At 42.9% G+C, this 15,901-nt stretch overlaps 1 long non-coding RNA gene across 6 annotated transcripts in view; it reads left to right on the top strand.

Moving 5' to 3' along the window:
• LOC129531685 (uncharacterized) overlaps positions 1–13,163 on the top strand; it is a 169,454-nt gene extending 156,291 nt beyond the window's left edge. Inside the window, exons 4-6 of one of the 6 annotated variants that reach the window (XR_010129910.1) lie at positions 7,945–8,161; positions 8,296–8,424; positions 10,945–13,163. This is a non-coding gene — a long non-coding RNA (uncharacterized lncRNA). The other 5 variants (XR_008677011.2, XR_008677010.2, XR_008677012.2 and 2 more) reach the window with 5 other exon arrangements.
• Positions 13,164–15,901: the final 2,738 nt, after the last annotated feature.

The following is a 15,901-nucleotide window of genomic DNA, read 5'->3' as shown; positions in this document are numbered from 1 at the left end:
ATCCGGCTGAACTTTGGTCCCCTCATCTGCAATGGTGTTGATGATAGAACCCAGAGGCCATAATTCTTGTGAGTATTAAATGAGAGCAAGTGTGTAGTAAATGTGTCATTGTAGTTGCTGCGGGTACTGCTGCTGTTGCTGCAGTTGTATGTGATACTGTGCTATTTGTTCTGCCACTCCCAGGCACTGCCACTGGAGCCCTTGTACAGCGATCCTATGACTTGTCAGCTCAGTCAATTGCTCTGACTCTTACTGCTTTCATTTATGAAATGGAGACAATAACCCCTCTCTCATAGGAAGGGTAAGACCAGAAGAGCCTACACTATGGTTGGAATAATATTTGTATACAGTGATCAAGAGAGTGTTCTCTGAAACCAGACTCTCTTTAAATCTTACCTCTATCACTTATTAGTTATATGGCTAGCTGTTACATGAGGTCAAAAGAATGTGTTCTTCATAAAACTATACAGAAGATTAAATTAATTAAAACATGTACAGCCCTTTTAAAAAAGATCAAGTGAAACAGCATACATGAAAGTGCTTTCAGCACGCTGAGAATAACAATAGCAATGGCTAGAGATTATTGAGCACACCCCACTGCCAGCACCAGGGAACTTTGTACCTACAACTTTTTACTTAGTCCACATAATCATGAATTCATCTCATTTATGTAGACCGGAAAACAAAAGCCTAGAGAAGTAATTTGCCCAAAGACATAGCTTACAAAGCAATAGAATCCAGGTCTGGACTCTTGGGATCTGACTGTGTTCTAATGCCTCCCAGAGAAAGTAGGCTAGAGAGGGCAGGAATAGCTTGACTTAGAGATCACTTCCACTGGCACGGTGGGTACAATTTGATGTGGGAGGCTCTGGGTGCAGCCTGTGATGGCAGAATGGAGGAGCCAAGAGTCATTCTTGGTCTCATTGTCACTGCCTTCAAACTAACAAGTTGCCTGAGAGCTAAGGTTCCATTTGATAGGACACCGGGTGGGATGTGCATCAGAATATCCATTTCCTTGAAGGATCCAATGATTAGGCTGAGGCAAAATATTTTAGACCATTCCCAGGTCTAAAAATAACTCCATCATCACCTCTAATAAGGACTCAGTCTGGAGTGACGTCACTCTTTCAGGTGCAGAAAAGGAAAGCATGACTGTGTGTCACTGACTTAAAATAGGAGTGAGGCGAGAGGGGCAGCTGGGCTCATGGACGTCAAGCGGACAGTTTCTCAGCGGTATTTCCTATATTTCCTGTTTTGGACAGCAGGTTCCTGCCCTTCTAAGCTGGGGGTAGGGGTGAGGGAGAGTATGTTAAAAAGCTCTGTGGACTTGCTTTTTCTCTTCTCCATGTGTGTTCTTTTCATCAATAATCTGCGTTCATCTTTACTGGCTGTTCATGCATTATCCGGAGATATGCTAGTTACAGAAATTAAAACAGGCAACTCTTCCTATTTCTCCCTAGCTTTACACTACAGATCCATGAAGTTTTCTTGACTGTCCCTGCCTAGGGTACAACAAGGAAACCACTATTTGGATAATTCCCCTGATTCCATGGTACTGTGGAAGTGGTGGGCTCTCCATATGTCAGGGTATTCTATGTCTATGAAAAGGTATTTCTTTTGAGACCAAGGGTGGACTGGAGTCTAAGAGTCTACCAATTTTTAAAATAATTTAGCTATATTTAAGTCAATAAATTGTATTCAAGGCTGACTTTGTAGTGATTTATTCCATGAATTATTTCATTCAAAATAATTTTGAAAGGACTTCTGGTCCAGACAAAATAGCATAGATCCATTTCTCTCTTCTCTCCTCTCAGTTAAATGCAATTATAAAGTCTAGAAATAATGCAAGAGGTAACCAAAGGAGAACTCTGAAAGATGGAAACAGAAAGAGGAATTAGTTAGGGACCCTAAGACTGGAGGAACAATAGAGGTAGGATATCTTACCATCACCGCATCCAACAAGAGAAGGTGACCTAGGCCTGGTATTACCTGATCCCAACTTGGCACCAAAATACAGCCAACATAGACTCATTCCTCCTGCTTCCTGGTGAGCCTGGTATTCTCCTCCACTTCCACTGACAGACATGTAGGGTGACTGGGTGGTACCAACAATGGGAACCACATCATAACAGGCAGCCTAGTTTGGGAAGCACTCTTGGTCTCCATAGGCCTGAGACTCCTTTTGCCCATCTAGAGGCACCAGGTGGCCCAGCCCATGGAAATTCCCTCAGCCCCAGAAAGGGGCACCAGAAAGGACCAGTGGGAGCTCCAGTAGGCTATAATAGTATGAAGGCTCTGAAATGAAGTTGCCACTGGACCTACAGCCCACTAAACTAGGCTAGGACCTTAGGTGATAGCCTGAAAAAAAAAAGATCCAGGGTCTTTTAACATAAAAAACAGGATGTGCAAATACAATGAAAAAACACACATTATACCAAGGACTAGGAAAACTACCTAAATGAGAAAAGACAAGTGACACCAACATTGAGATGAATCAGATAGTGGAACTGTCTGACAGACTTTAAAACAGCCATTATAAAAATGTTTCAGAAAGCAATTACAAATTCTGTTGAAACAAATGAAGGAATAGAAAAATCTCAGTGAGGAAATAGAAATTGTGAAAGAAGAACCAAGTGGAAATTATAGAATTAAAAAATATAACAATAGAAATTTTAAAAAAATTACTGGATTCTACTCAATAGTAGAATGGATATGACAGAGGATAGAATCAGTGAAATTGAGGAAAGAACAATATAAATCCCCCAGTCTGAATAACAGAGAGAAAATAGACTGAAAAGCTCTACCGTGAATGATAACTTTGATCACAAACTAGTAGTATTAACCACGTGGAAGAGGAGTTGCTAAATCAACTTAAGAGAACAAATAGTTTTAGGTGAGTGACAAATAATTGGAAAATTAAAAAGTTAAATGATGTCATGTATAATAACATCAACATACAGAGAAATAAATCTAATAAAATGTAATTAAAAACTATAAAATCATTGTGAAGAGGCATTAAAAGAATCCAAAATATATATTCATGGAATAAAAGACAATATTTTTATAGTCAGTTCTGTCCAAATTGACCTATAGAGTCAGTACAATTTTACAACAAATTTTAGTGGAATTTTGTTTATTTTATTTGAGGAATAAAGTTTATATTTTATTTGGAAATTTAAAGGACTGAAACAATCTTGAGCAAGAACATTTGTTAAGACTTATTCTGAAGCTTTAGCAAATAAGACAGTGTGAGATACACACAAGCATAGACAAATAGACCAATGAAACAGAAAAGAGAGTACTAGAAAACAGACCACGCATATTCAGTCAGTTGATTTATGACAAAAGCAATACTGCCATGCAATTGGAATAGGACAGATAATGTTTGTATAAATGTTGCAGGGTCAGTTGGATCTTCATACTTAAAAAAAATGAATCTTGACTCTACCTCACACCACACACACAAATCAATCAGATAGAATGTAGATCTAAAAGTGAAAGGCAAAATAATAAAACTTCTAAAAGATAACATAAGAGAATAATTTATGACCTTGGAGTAAAATCTTTTCAAATGTAATACAAAATGTACTAAGCACAAAGGAAAAGATTGATGAATTGGACTTCATTAAAACTAAGAACTTCTGCCCAGGTGCGATGGCTCACACCTGTATTCCAAGCACTTGGGGAGGCCAGGAAGGGAAGATCCCTACAAAATATTTAAAAAATTAGCCAGGTGTGGTGGCACACCCTTGTGGTCCCAGCTACTCAAGAGGCTGAGGTGCAAGAATTGCTTGAGTCCAGGAGTTTGAGGCTGCAGTAAGCCCTGTTTGCACAACTGCACTCCAAAAATAATAAAAATAAAATACATAAATTTTTAAAACCTAAGAACTTCTGTTTATCAAAAGACACCATTAAGAGAGTGAAGAAGCAAGCCCTTGAGTAAGAGAAGATATTTGCAAATCATAAACCCAATAAAGGGTCGGTATCTAGAATATTTAAAGAATTTCCATGAGTCATTAATAACCCAATAGAAAACATGGGCATAAGATTTGAACAAGCACTTCACGAAAGAGGCTTTGTAATTTTCTAATAAATGCTAGCAAGGAAGTGCAAATTCAAGTCATAAGGAGATAACCTCTACAGAGCCACCAGAGTTGTCCAAAATGACAGACTAATAATACTAAGTGCCAGAGAGAATATACAGCAACTACAGCTGCCATCGTCTGGCTGGTGTGAGTGTAAATTAGTATAACCACATTGGAAAACTGGCAGGATCTACTACAGCTGAGCATTTGTGTATCTTATGACCCAGAAATTCTACAAAAATGTTCATGACTCTCTAGTTATAGTAACCAAAGACTGGAAACAATCCAAATTTCCATCAACAGTGGAATGGATAAGTATATCAGGATGTACTGAGCAATGAAATTAAAGGATCTAATGCAACAGACAGTAACATGGATGAATGTAATAAACATCATGTTCAGTGAAAGAAGCCAGAAAACCAAGAGGGTACCCTGATGACTCCATTTACATGAAGTTCAAGAACAGACAAAGCTAATCAATGGGGTCAGGAGTCAAAGGTGGTAGTTATTTTGAGTATGTGACTGGTAGGGGTACAAGTGAGACTTCTGGGGTGTTGGCAATGTCCTACTTCTTGACCTAGTCAGTGATTTCTCTGGTTTGCCTCCTTTGTGAAAATTCATCAGTGTGTTCTGGTTATTATTTGTGTACTTTTCTCTATGTATCTTTTACTTCAGTAAAGAGTTTACTGAAAAGAACATACTTGGGTTTGCAGAGTTGAAAACACCCACAACATCTTCATTGCCTCACAAAGACTATTTTACATGATGTTTAAAAACTTTAGAAGCTAAAATGCTGTTCTTTCATTCTGAGCTGATTACAGATTACAGATTAGTAAGAAAGTAAGTGGGCTACTTGTTTAAAGATGGTCTATGTTAAGTACCCTGATATCTTCTTTTGAAAGAGAGGTCAGTCTTCCTTTCAGCAGAGCATTCTGTTCACCTGCCTGCCCACCTACCTCATGGACCTTACAGAGCTTGGTTACCCTGACTCTAGGCCTCTCAGCTCTTGTACTGATCCTCCCAGCTGTCTATTCCGATGCCATGACCCGATCTGGAGACTAGAGAAGCTAGGCCACAGTCAGCTCTTCCTTGTCACTGTACAACTCACCTGGTGACTTGGTTGTTGTTGTTGTTTTTTTTTTAATTCCATGCCGATGTACCCTGACATGGAGAACTAAAGACAGAATTATTTAGGGATTTCCTCTCTCTCATTCTGAAAACGTATAAATAGCCTTTGCTGAGTTACTTTCTTAAAATAACCCTGACATTTTTTTAAATGAGCAAAGGGGCTCTAACATGAAAGGTAGATATACTGAAGGAAAGAGCCCTTAAACACAAAGGGCTAGTTTATTTCATTATGAGATGTCCAGGGCTTTCCAGTCCCTTAATTCTATCAATGAACAGAGTGAGAGGTAACAATGAGCTGTACATTTTTTACAAAACCTCTCTGCATAGTCCCACCATCTCTCCTTCCCAGTAGGTTGCTGAAATTATGTTAAAGTCAGGTGGGGACTTCTAGAATACCCACTGTAACCCTCTTGTTTGGATGACATTGAGGCCAGGGAGGGGAAAAGAACTTGCAAGTTGAGCAGTAATAACACAGATCCCACAGGACAGCTGGCAGTGACCCCACAACAGGGATTTGAAAACAAAGTAAGGTCTTGTTGTTCCCTTGGTTCCTCTTCTTTATTTCCTACTATCAAAGTCAGGTTCTAGAAACTTCCCTAGGAGGCGGCAAGAGGCAGTCTCTGCCTACTCCCAGTAGCAAATTGGCCACAGGAAGTCCTCACTGGGGATGGACTGGAGGAGAGAGGCAGCTGTGTGGAAAGGGCAAACCTTGAAAACACCGAAGTCCTTGATTGGGCTTGCAGAAGGATGTGGCAAAGAGTAAAGACCTTGAGATCTGGAGGCACAACTCATAGGTTCAAATCTTTTTTTTTCTTTTTTTTTTTTTTTTCTGAAGTGGAGTCTTGCTTTGTTGCCCAGGCTGGAGTGCAGTGGCGCGACCTTGGCTCACTACAAGCTCCACCTCCCAGGTTCATGCCATTCTCCTGCCTCAACCTCCCGAGTAGCTGGGACTACAGCACCACTACGCCCAGCTTATTTTTTGTATTTTTTAGTAGAGACGGGGTTTCACTGTGTTAGCCAGGATGGTCTCAATCTCCTGACCTCGTGATCTGCCCGCCTCGGCCTCCCAGAGTGTAGGGATTACAGGCATAAGCCACTGCGCACAGCCCGTAGGTTCAAATCTTACCTGCACCTCTTAACCTCTTAGGGCCTCAGTGTCCTCTACTTGTGAAGTAGGGATAACAGTCATATTCACTTCCTGGTTTTGCTGTGCAAAATGAATAGCATGTGATGCTGAGGCACTGTAAGTCGTGAGGGCAGATGATCACCCGCTTTAGGAGCCATTCTTCCAAAATCTTAGGTGAGTGAAAAAGAAGCAGAGATAGCTTTTTGTATTTGCGCATGGAGGCAGAGTTCATCTGTTGCCTGAGCTAACAGTATACTATTCAGCCCCTAGTGAAACTCTGGCCCCAGGGCAGGACCAACTAACTAGGTAGGGCAGTGATGAAAAAGGGAGAGTCTTCTCAGTGGAGTCTGGTCTGGGTAGAGATGTCAAAGGCAAACCATCACCTCCTTGACTTGTTGGCTCTAGGTGATGATGCTAACCTGACCTGGAGGGATAGCCCTTCTATGGGGTGGGCAGGGGCAGCCAGAGGTGTTCTGAAAACCAGAGAAGTCTCCTCACTGGAAAACATTTATTCCTGGGATCTGTCAGTTGATGGCAGAAATGTTCATTGTTAAAGAGCCATTTCTTTGGCTTATTAATTGGTCCTCTGTTAGCCAGTCAACAATACTGTACCCAGCACAGATATCCTTGAGAAATGAAGGAGAAATAAAGTTTTTCCTAGATAAGCAAAAACTGATGGAATTTATCATCACTAGACTGACCCTACAATAAATGCTTAAGAGAGTCCTACATCTGGAAGCAAAAGGGCTATATTCACCATCATGAAAACCCAAAAGTATAAAACTCATTGGTAAAGCAGACACACAAATAAGAAAGAGAATGGAACCACATGTTATCACTACAGAAAACCACCAAACTGCAAAGGTAAACAAAGGAAAGGAAGAAAGGAAGGAAGAAAAAAGATTATTTAAAATAATCAGAAAACAATTAAAATGACAGGAATAAGACCTCACCTATCAATAACAAATTTTTTAAATGGCTTAAATTTCCCAGTTAAAAGATATAGACTGGCTGAATGGATTTTAAAAGTGACCTAACTCTATGCTACCTACAAGAAACTAATTTCACCTGTGGAGACACACATAGACAGAAACTGAAGGGATGAAAAAAGATATTGCATGCAAAAAAAACCAAAAGTGTGCAGGAGTAGCAATACTTACAGCAGACAAAATAGATTTTAAGTCATAAAACATAGAGAAAAAGAGGTAATTATATAACGATAAAGGGATCATTTGAGTAAGAGGATATAACAATTATAAATATACATATGCTCAACACTGGAGCACCCAGATATAAAAAGAAAACATAATTAGAGCTAAAGAGAGATAGATGCTTATACAATCATAGTTTGGACTTTAAAACTCAATTTTCAGCTTTGGAGAGATCATCTAGACAGAAAATCAACAAGGAAACATTAGACTTATACTGCACTAGAGACTAAATGAAGCTAATAGACATTTACAGAACATTTCATCCAGTAGCTGCAGAATCACATGCTTCTCTCTTCAGTACATGAAACATTCTCTAAGATAGACCATATGTTAGGCCACAAAACAAGCCTCAACAAATTTTTAATAATTGAAATCATATCAAATATGTTCTCAGACCACAATCGAATAAAACTGGAAATCGATGACAAAAGGAACTTTGAAAACTATACAAATCCATGGAAATTAAACAACGTGCTCCTGAATGGTCAATGGGTGAATGAAGAAATTAAGAAGGAGGTCAAAAAAGTTCTCAAAACAAGTGAAAATAGAGCTGCAACATACCAAAACCACCAGCATTTTTTTTTTTTAGCAACAATCTATTTTTAAATCAGGTGTGTATATTTTTTAGACATAATGCTATTACATGCTTATGGGCTACAGTATGGTATAAGCATAACTTTTACAGTCACTAGGAAACCAAAAAATTTATGTGACTCACTTTATTGCAATATTCACTTTATTTCAGTGGTGTGGAACCAAACTGGCAATATCTCAGATGTATGCCTATAGTTAACAAGAATATATTGCATATGTTCACAAAGCTGGAAGAGAAGATTTTGAATATTCTCAGCATGAAAAAATGATGTATCTTTAGGTGATGTATTTCCTAATTATCCTGATTTGATCATTATATGCATGTACTGAAATATCACTCTGTGCACCATAAATATGCGCAATTATTTTGTGTCAACTAAAAATAAAAGGAAAAATAAAAGGCAGAGCCCTCTGGGAGGAGAAGACTAATTAGGCTTAGTGATTGCTAATTCTGGGAGCTGCATGCCAGCAGGTTTTAAAGAAGGCAGGAAACTTAAGGATGTGGATGTGAAAGGAAGTTACAATGACAACACAATTTCCAGAAATCACTCAGTCACCTGGAGGACTCCAATTTCAAATGTGCCGTGCTTTGATATTTGCTTACATTTTGCGCAATGACTTTTCTGCCATCTCCTGTGAACCTCTGAGCAATCCTGTAAAGCAGGGATCATGCCCATTTTCCAGATGAGGAAACAGAGTGCCCATGCCCTGCCCATGGTTCCAGAATGCAGAACAGTCATCCTTGGGAGATGGGGGTGTCTGGTCCGAGTACCTCCAGTCTCACCTCTGCTTTGTGTCACAGGTGGGGAGGGGTCACTGAAGACAAAGGCTCCTTGTGGCTATAGGAAGGGTCTGCCCACCAGGAGAGGTGGGAGGGGAGGAGTCTTATTCAGGCTGCCAAGGTTAAGCCTGGTTAACCACTTAGACCCAGAGTTAACTAGCAAGGGGCGCAGGTACCTGCCTCAGAGCATTTGTCTCTGCCTGGAGTGTTTGACTAGAGGTCCTGAGAGCCTGGACCCTCGGACCCTTAGGTCTCGGCTGCCACATTCCCAAAGGTCATGATCATCCTAGACCACTCAGGTGCTCTTTGTTCTTCACCCTGCTTAATTTTTGTTAGGAGTGCTTCTGATGGCTTCTGGTCCATAGCCTACCTCTGTCTCTGCCCTGCCAACTCCGTGCTCTGTCTCAACGTTGCACCTGAAACTGTGCCTGCCATGGGGTGGGTATTCAGTAGCCAACTGATGAATGAATCAATGAATAAATGAGCAGATAAATGAATGGGCAGGAAAGCTCCTCCTGTCACTCTCTACACTGACATGTAGGAAGTGTTGGAGGGACACACGTTAATGGATGTCGGTCACTTAGTCCTGATAAAACAGAGTAGATGGTTTTCTTAGTAAGAGATCTTGAGGGCTCTTCTGTGAAGTCTCTTGTGGAACCAGTGAAGTACCTGAAAGGCAAGGATTGGGCAAATCAATTCCTTCTGGTTGTGGAGGAGAAGCTCTTCTAGGGCTGATGTTAATGCTGCATTTTAATGAAAGTGACTTTTCAGGCTTATAATTGGATGACATCAGCTATATTTCTGCTTTTGCTTCTAGAATTTAGTGTGATTCTATTTTAAGAGACTAAGAAGAAAAAGCAATTTTTAGACTCTCATAAGAATACTAGCAACAATGGCAATAGCTAATGTCTCTGCAGAACTTAGAAAAGACTGTGCCGCCTGCCAAGAGCTTGACATGTGCTATCTCATTGAAACCTTGTAACACACAGCCCCTTGTATAGACGAGAAAACTAAGGCCTGAGCCAGCTGGCCACTCATCCGTCACAGCCTCCTTTCCTTTCCAGTGTTGGGGACAGCTCACAGTAGGCTGTAGGATGCCACTGGGCATCAGCCTGGCAAGGTAGCAGGTCATCTTATTTTTCTTTTTTCTGGAGGGTGAGGTTATCCTGCAAAATGGAGGTCATGGGGCCTCCTGCCCTGGAATTTCTGCCTCGTCCCTGACATCTTGGATGTTATCCCAGGCTGCTCTGGTCCAGTTCTGGCTTCATTTTCTCAACATATCAGATGCAAGAGAGGCCTGGCCTGCTAGCTCCTGTCTCCCTGCTCTGCTGCATTCCCTCCCCACGCAGTGCAGGTACTGACTCGTTCTCAGAACTGTCAGATGGGCTGCCACCTACCTGGGAGTTTCATGACATGTCCTGGGATCCTACGCCAGAGGCTCAATGCCTGGCAGAGTGAACACTTAGTAAGCTGCAGTTGCCCTGAAATATTTTCCTGTTGCTGATTCATTTCCTCATCTGTGGATACCATATTCCAAACTTGCTGTGCCACCCTCTGAAGAGGCAAGTTCTTTCCTAGGAGTAGACACCAAGAGAGAGGAAGCCCATGTCATGGGGACAACCACACAGGCCAAACACAGGTGTCACTGCCTGCAGGGACAGCCTGCAGGCATCAGGCCTCCCAGGAGATAGCAGGCAGGACAGGACCATTTCAGACTCATTTCAGCAGTGTGTGGACAGAACCCCACTGAGAAATGCAAGCACGAGACCCGGAGTCTATTCCTGTCTTGTCCTGGGGTTCCTTCCACTGGATGCTCATCAGGGGAAATCCTCCCTCTGGATGCTGTTGTGTGGAAAATGGCCAACTAGTTCTAACCTCAAACTCATCCAAAACTTATTTTCTCCCCACTTGAGATAGTTGTCAGGAGATCCGAGTTCTCACCTTCCTTCTGCTCTTCCCTTGTATGTGACCTTAGGCAAGTTGCTTAATCTCTCTGAGACTCAGTTTCCTCTCTTGTAGCTGCAGGATGATGGCCGGAGTCTATTCTGGATCAGTGAGACTCAAACCTGCCCTGTGGCATCACTCGGGAACAGTTTTGCCGAGTAGGCTCCAGTCCAGACCAATACATCACGATCTGTGGGAGTGAGGCCCAGGCGATTCCCAAGCACTGGAATGGTTGGAAATTCAGGCATATGGTTTCTGCCTTAAATTCCATCTATGAAAGCTGAAGCGCTCTCTTTACCACCACCACCTCTCCTTCCCATCCTTGTCTTGTTTGCTGCTGATTTCTCGCCTGACTCAAGAACAAATGTGTTTAAGCCCCAAGCCTCTAAAAATGGGAAGCTGTCTCTTTCCCTTCTGTACCAGCTCCCACATGTGTCTGGACACAGACTCTGCCAGGGAAGTCCCCTCCCATAGGGACCGTGTGCCTCCAGAGTTGTGTGGACAGGACTTGAAGACATCCAAAGCCCCCACAAGAGATGATAACAACAAAACTCTGTGTTAAAGAGTTTCCAAGATGGAGAACTCCTGCCTGTCAATTATCCTTCTCGGACACTGATTTTGTTTGTTTGTTTTCTGGCTAGAGACGATTATTCCACACAGGAATGACAGACAGTCCCTCTGTTCTTTGTCTGCTGGTCCTGGGGGCCTCTTGTGTCAGTGGGAATGGAAAGTATCAACTTTCTTATTTCTCCATGTTCCCTCTTGCCTTGCATCTTTCTTCCTGCTTTCATTTCTAATTTCTTGGGCCCTTTGACTTTCTCTTCATCTCCCTCTTCATTCTTCACACAATAATGTTTATTTAATTTTGGATGTTCTCTTCTGGACAAAAGTTGACTTGGTCCAGACCAAATGGAAATATATGTGATTAAATCTGTTCTCCGTGGAGAGGGACTAAAACAAAGATCAATGCCAGATATTGTCGTGATGATGAAATGTCAGGGCAGAGGGCACCAGGAAGGACAGACCAGGCTCACAGAAGCGTGCCATTCTTTCACAGCACATGCAGCACACAATATGCAGAGGCATGACATTCCAACCTTCTCCAACCCACCGTTTATCAGTGTGTCCCCTGGACTGGTAGTATCAGCATCACCTGAGACTTATTAGAAATACAAATTCTCAGGCTCCATCCCAGACCAACTGAATCAGAAACACTGGGGGTGGGGTCCAGAAATCTGTTTTAACAAGCCCCAGAAGACTCTGATGCATGTTGAAGTTTGAGCACCACTGCTTCTAGTGCGTAGACGTTTTGCTTGCTATCATTGAAAACTCGCTTGACCTCTTTGGAGAGGGGCATGGCGGCCCCCAGATATCTGAGGAAGGCTGAGCAGGAGGATAAGGTGAGCTGAGGAAAAGGGAGGGAGCAATGGGGTATTCACGGCAGGGGAGCCTGAGATGGTCCCTTAAGGATTTGCATTGGTTAATGGGCAGACTGGTGCAAAAGAGGCTGAATTGAATAATTAGGAAACTGGGAGAATTCAATTCAAAGAAGAATTCTTGTTCGCAAGGTCAATTTTTATACTATTTAAATAAAATAACTCTGGTAGGTTCTATAGCAAATGCTAAGTAAAGTAACCGCTGGTTTCTAAATTATCACGATAATCTGAGAAAATTATTTCTTTGAAAAAATTATAGAACTTTCAAATCTGCAAAAAACTCTAGAGAGTAATATAACAAATGCACTTAATAGGGACAACCTTTAACATTCAGTAGAGAACATTTTACTCTATTGGCTTCAGATCTTGTTTTGACTGCAGCTTGATTCCCACAGTCCTCTCTCATCCCCACCCGTCGTGGGTCCTCAGCCTCATCTCACCACCCTGAGTTGGGTATAGAATTTCCTGTCCAGGTGTTTAGAATTCTATGCATTTATCTAAAAGCAATATAGGGTATTGTGTGCTGGGTTTTATATGCTGATGTAAAAGGAGTTGTTCTGCAATTTGCTTTCTTCTCTCCATATTATTGAGCTCTATCCTGTTGCTACCTGTGGACGTAGCTCGTTCTCATTGCTGGGTGGTATCTATCTTATGGTCCCTTTCTCATCATCATGAGCATTTAAGTGAAGATCGTCTTCAGGATTTCCATGTGCTCATGTGGGAGAGTAAGTCCTGAAAGTGGAACATCACCTGTAAATATATTAAAGACAGGGTTTTCCAATTTAACTGGGAAAGTCTCCAGACTCAGCTGGAGCTACATTATCTGTTTCTCTAAGAAAGAATTTTTCTGTCCATAAACTCGTTGTATTAGTCCTTTCCTGCACTGCTATAAAGAAATACCTGAGACTGGGTCATTTACAAAGAAAAGAGGTTTACTTGGCTCACGGTTCTGCAGGCTGTGCAGCGAGCATAGTGGATTCTGCTTCTGGGGAGGCCTCAGGAAGCTTCCAATCATGGCAGAAAGCAAAGGGGAACAGGTGTCTTACATAGCAGGAGCAGGAGCAAGAGAGAGTGAGAGGGGAGATGCTTCACACTTTTAAACACCAGATCTTGAGAGAACTCAGTACCACGAGAACAATACCAAGAGGGTAGTGCTAAACTATTCATGAGAAATCCACCCCCATGATCAAACCACCTCCCACCAGGCCCCACCTCCAACACTAGGGACTACGGTTTGACAAGAGATTTGGTGGGGACACAAATCCAAACCCTATCACTCATTTTTTCTTCCTTCAATCATTCAACCAGCAATTGCTGAGCAACTCCTGTAGGTCAGGCACTGTGCTGGGGGCTGGGAACCAGTGGGAATAAATCCTATGGGTCTCTGCCTTTGTGGAGATTCCAGAGTAGGGCTGCCCAGATGTTCTTGCATTGTGCCCAGTGCAGAGACAGGAGGCTCCCGGATATTCTGGTCTAGGCAATTCTAACCCTGAGAAATGAACAAGCCCATCACATTCTATTCATGTGGTTATAGTTTACCTGAAACCTCAACTGCTCCACAGAATCAGATCTCTCCGCAGCTCCCAAAAGTGTCCCAAGGGTTAGCACTGACCAGCTTGCTGGGTTTGGAGGAACCACAATGCATCGGATGCAGCTCTCTTACTGCTAGCTGCTCCGAAGTGAGCTCCTACTGATTCTATTCAGTTGGACGCTCACATTCAGCGAGTCCAGGGGGTTTTTCATGCTTTGAGCATTTTTAAGAGTCTGCTATTTGCCCACTTCAGTGAGGGGCACTCAGGATGTATCAGCGGTTCAGGCTGACTTGGTTCCTGCCTAGGGGAAGACCCACAAGACCAGTACCCAATGCAGGGATGGCATGGATGGTAGGGGAGGCTTGGAGGCCCTAACCCACTCTTGAAGGGATGACAGAAACCTCCCAGGCTGGGACTGGAAGGATGAAAGGAGCAGACAGGCCAAGGTAGAGGGAATTGAGTCCCAGTTTGAGCGAAGGGCTGGAGCGAGAGAGAGCCTGGTCTCTGCAAAGATCTGAAAGAACCTCACAGCAGGGGCCAAAGGGTAAGGGTGTCAGGGCAAAAGCTGTGCCAAAAGAGGTGAGCCTCATCCTAAACTCTATTCTTGATTTGGGGTGGAAGTGTCCCTGGAAAGGCAGATCAACAAAGGAAGGAGCATGAGCCAATTCTCACCACACCTCTTGTGCTTCAAGTCCTCTCTTGGGTTGGGTGATGCCATACAGGGACCCACACTTGATTGGACTGCCCTTCCCACCTTTCAAACCTCTCCTGTCACTGAGGGGGTACACCACTGGAGCCTGGCAAAGGTAGCCAGTACTCAGGGGGTGTGTACAAACCTCACACCCATGTTTATAAGGCCATTACAAATGCTGGCCCAGTTGGTGACCAGACACCAATCCTTGTCCTTCCATGTAGCCAACAGTGGGCTAGTTGGCAGGTGCATGGCAGTCGCTCAGGGCTATAGACAATGCAGGCTTTAATCCTGTGAGTGGAGTCAGTGCCAAGTCTAGAATTCAAGGATGACTCTTCACCCAACTGACACTCTTACCCAACAAACCAATGAGAACAGCTTGAGGTCTGGAGGACCCGTGCTTGGTATCTGTCCACTCTTGTATTTGAGTAAGGTAGTGGAGGTCACAGGCTCACATCATAAACTTTGTACTTTATTTGAAACACTTTTCTGGCTCTGTTAGTGGCTCCAACACCGTACTTAAGCTTACTGCAAAATGACTTATACATCTCTATTTTCCTTAAAGTATGCACACAGATAAGAAAAGATGGGGTGATTTTTTTTTTTTTTTTTTGAGAAGGGGTCTTGCTCTGTCACCCAGGCTAGAGTGCAGTGGTGCGATCTTAGTTCACTGCAACTTCCGTCTCCCGGGTTCAAGCAATTCTCCCACCTCAGCCTCCGAAGTAGCCAGGATTATAGGGGCGTGCCACCACACCTGGCTAATTTTTGCATTTTTAGTAGAGATGGGGTTTCACCGTGTTGGCCAGGCTGGTCCTGAACTCCTGACCTCAGGTGATCCACCTGCCTCGGCCTCCCAAAGTGCTGGGATTACAGGCGTGAGCCACCGCGCCTGGCCAAGATGGGGTAATTTTGATGTCCAGACACAAGTTGTCATTTAAGATGAAGCTTCGATTGTAACTCTATGAAGCCCTGCTGAATATTAAAAGCTTATAGAAAGCAGCTTTTCTCCCCAAGGCAAAAAGAGCCCTTCGATCTGTGGTGGGACTTTGCAAAAAGCTGAGCTGCCACTCAAAGAAATAATTCCCCGCTAACTGCAAGTTTCTGTCTTGTTTATGGAGGGCCTGTTGAGAAGGCCCTCCAAACCTTTGGTTCCAGGGTCTGGCAAGGGGAATCTGTCATCTTTCATTGCAAACTACATCCACCCACTGGGCTGAAGACCTGTCCAAGGACAGACCAAGAACTTCCTCTGGGGTGGCTGTGCTCATGGACGCTGATTTGACAATTTCCAACCTCCCTCATTATCAAGATCCCCTTCCTTCACCTGTGAAACCAAAATCCCATCTTCTTCTCTTCCCTCCTTTGTGACAGAGTGG

Source organism: Gorilla gorilla, chromosome 12 (genome assembly GCF_029281585.2).
Source record: "Gorilla gorilla gorilla isolate KB3781 chromosome 12, NHGRI_mGorGor1-v2.1_pri, whole genome shotgun sequence".
NCBI classification, from domain to species: domain Eukaryota; kingdom Metazoa; phylum Chordata; class Mammalia; order Primates; family Hominidae; genus Gorilla; species Gorilla gorilla.
This window is presented reverse-complemented; position numbering and strand designations above follow the sequence as displayed.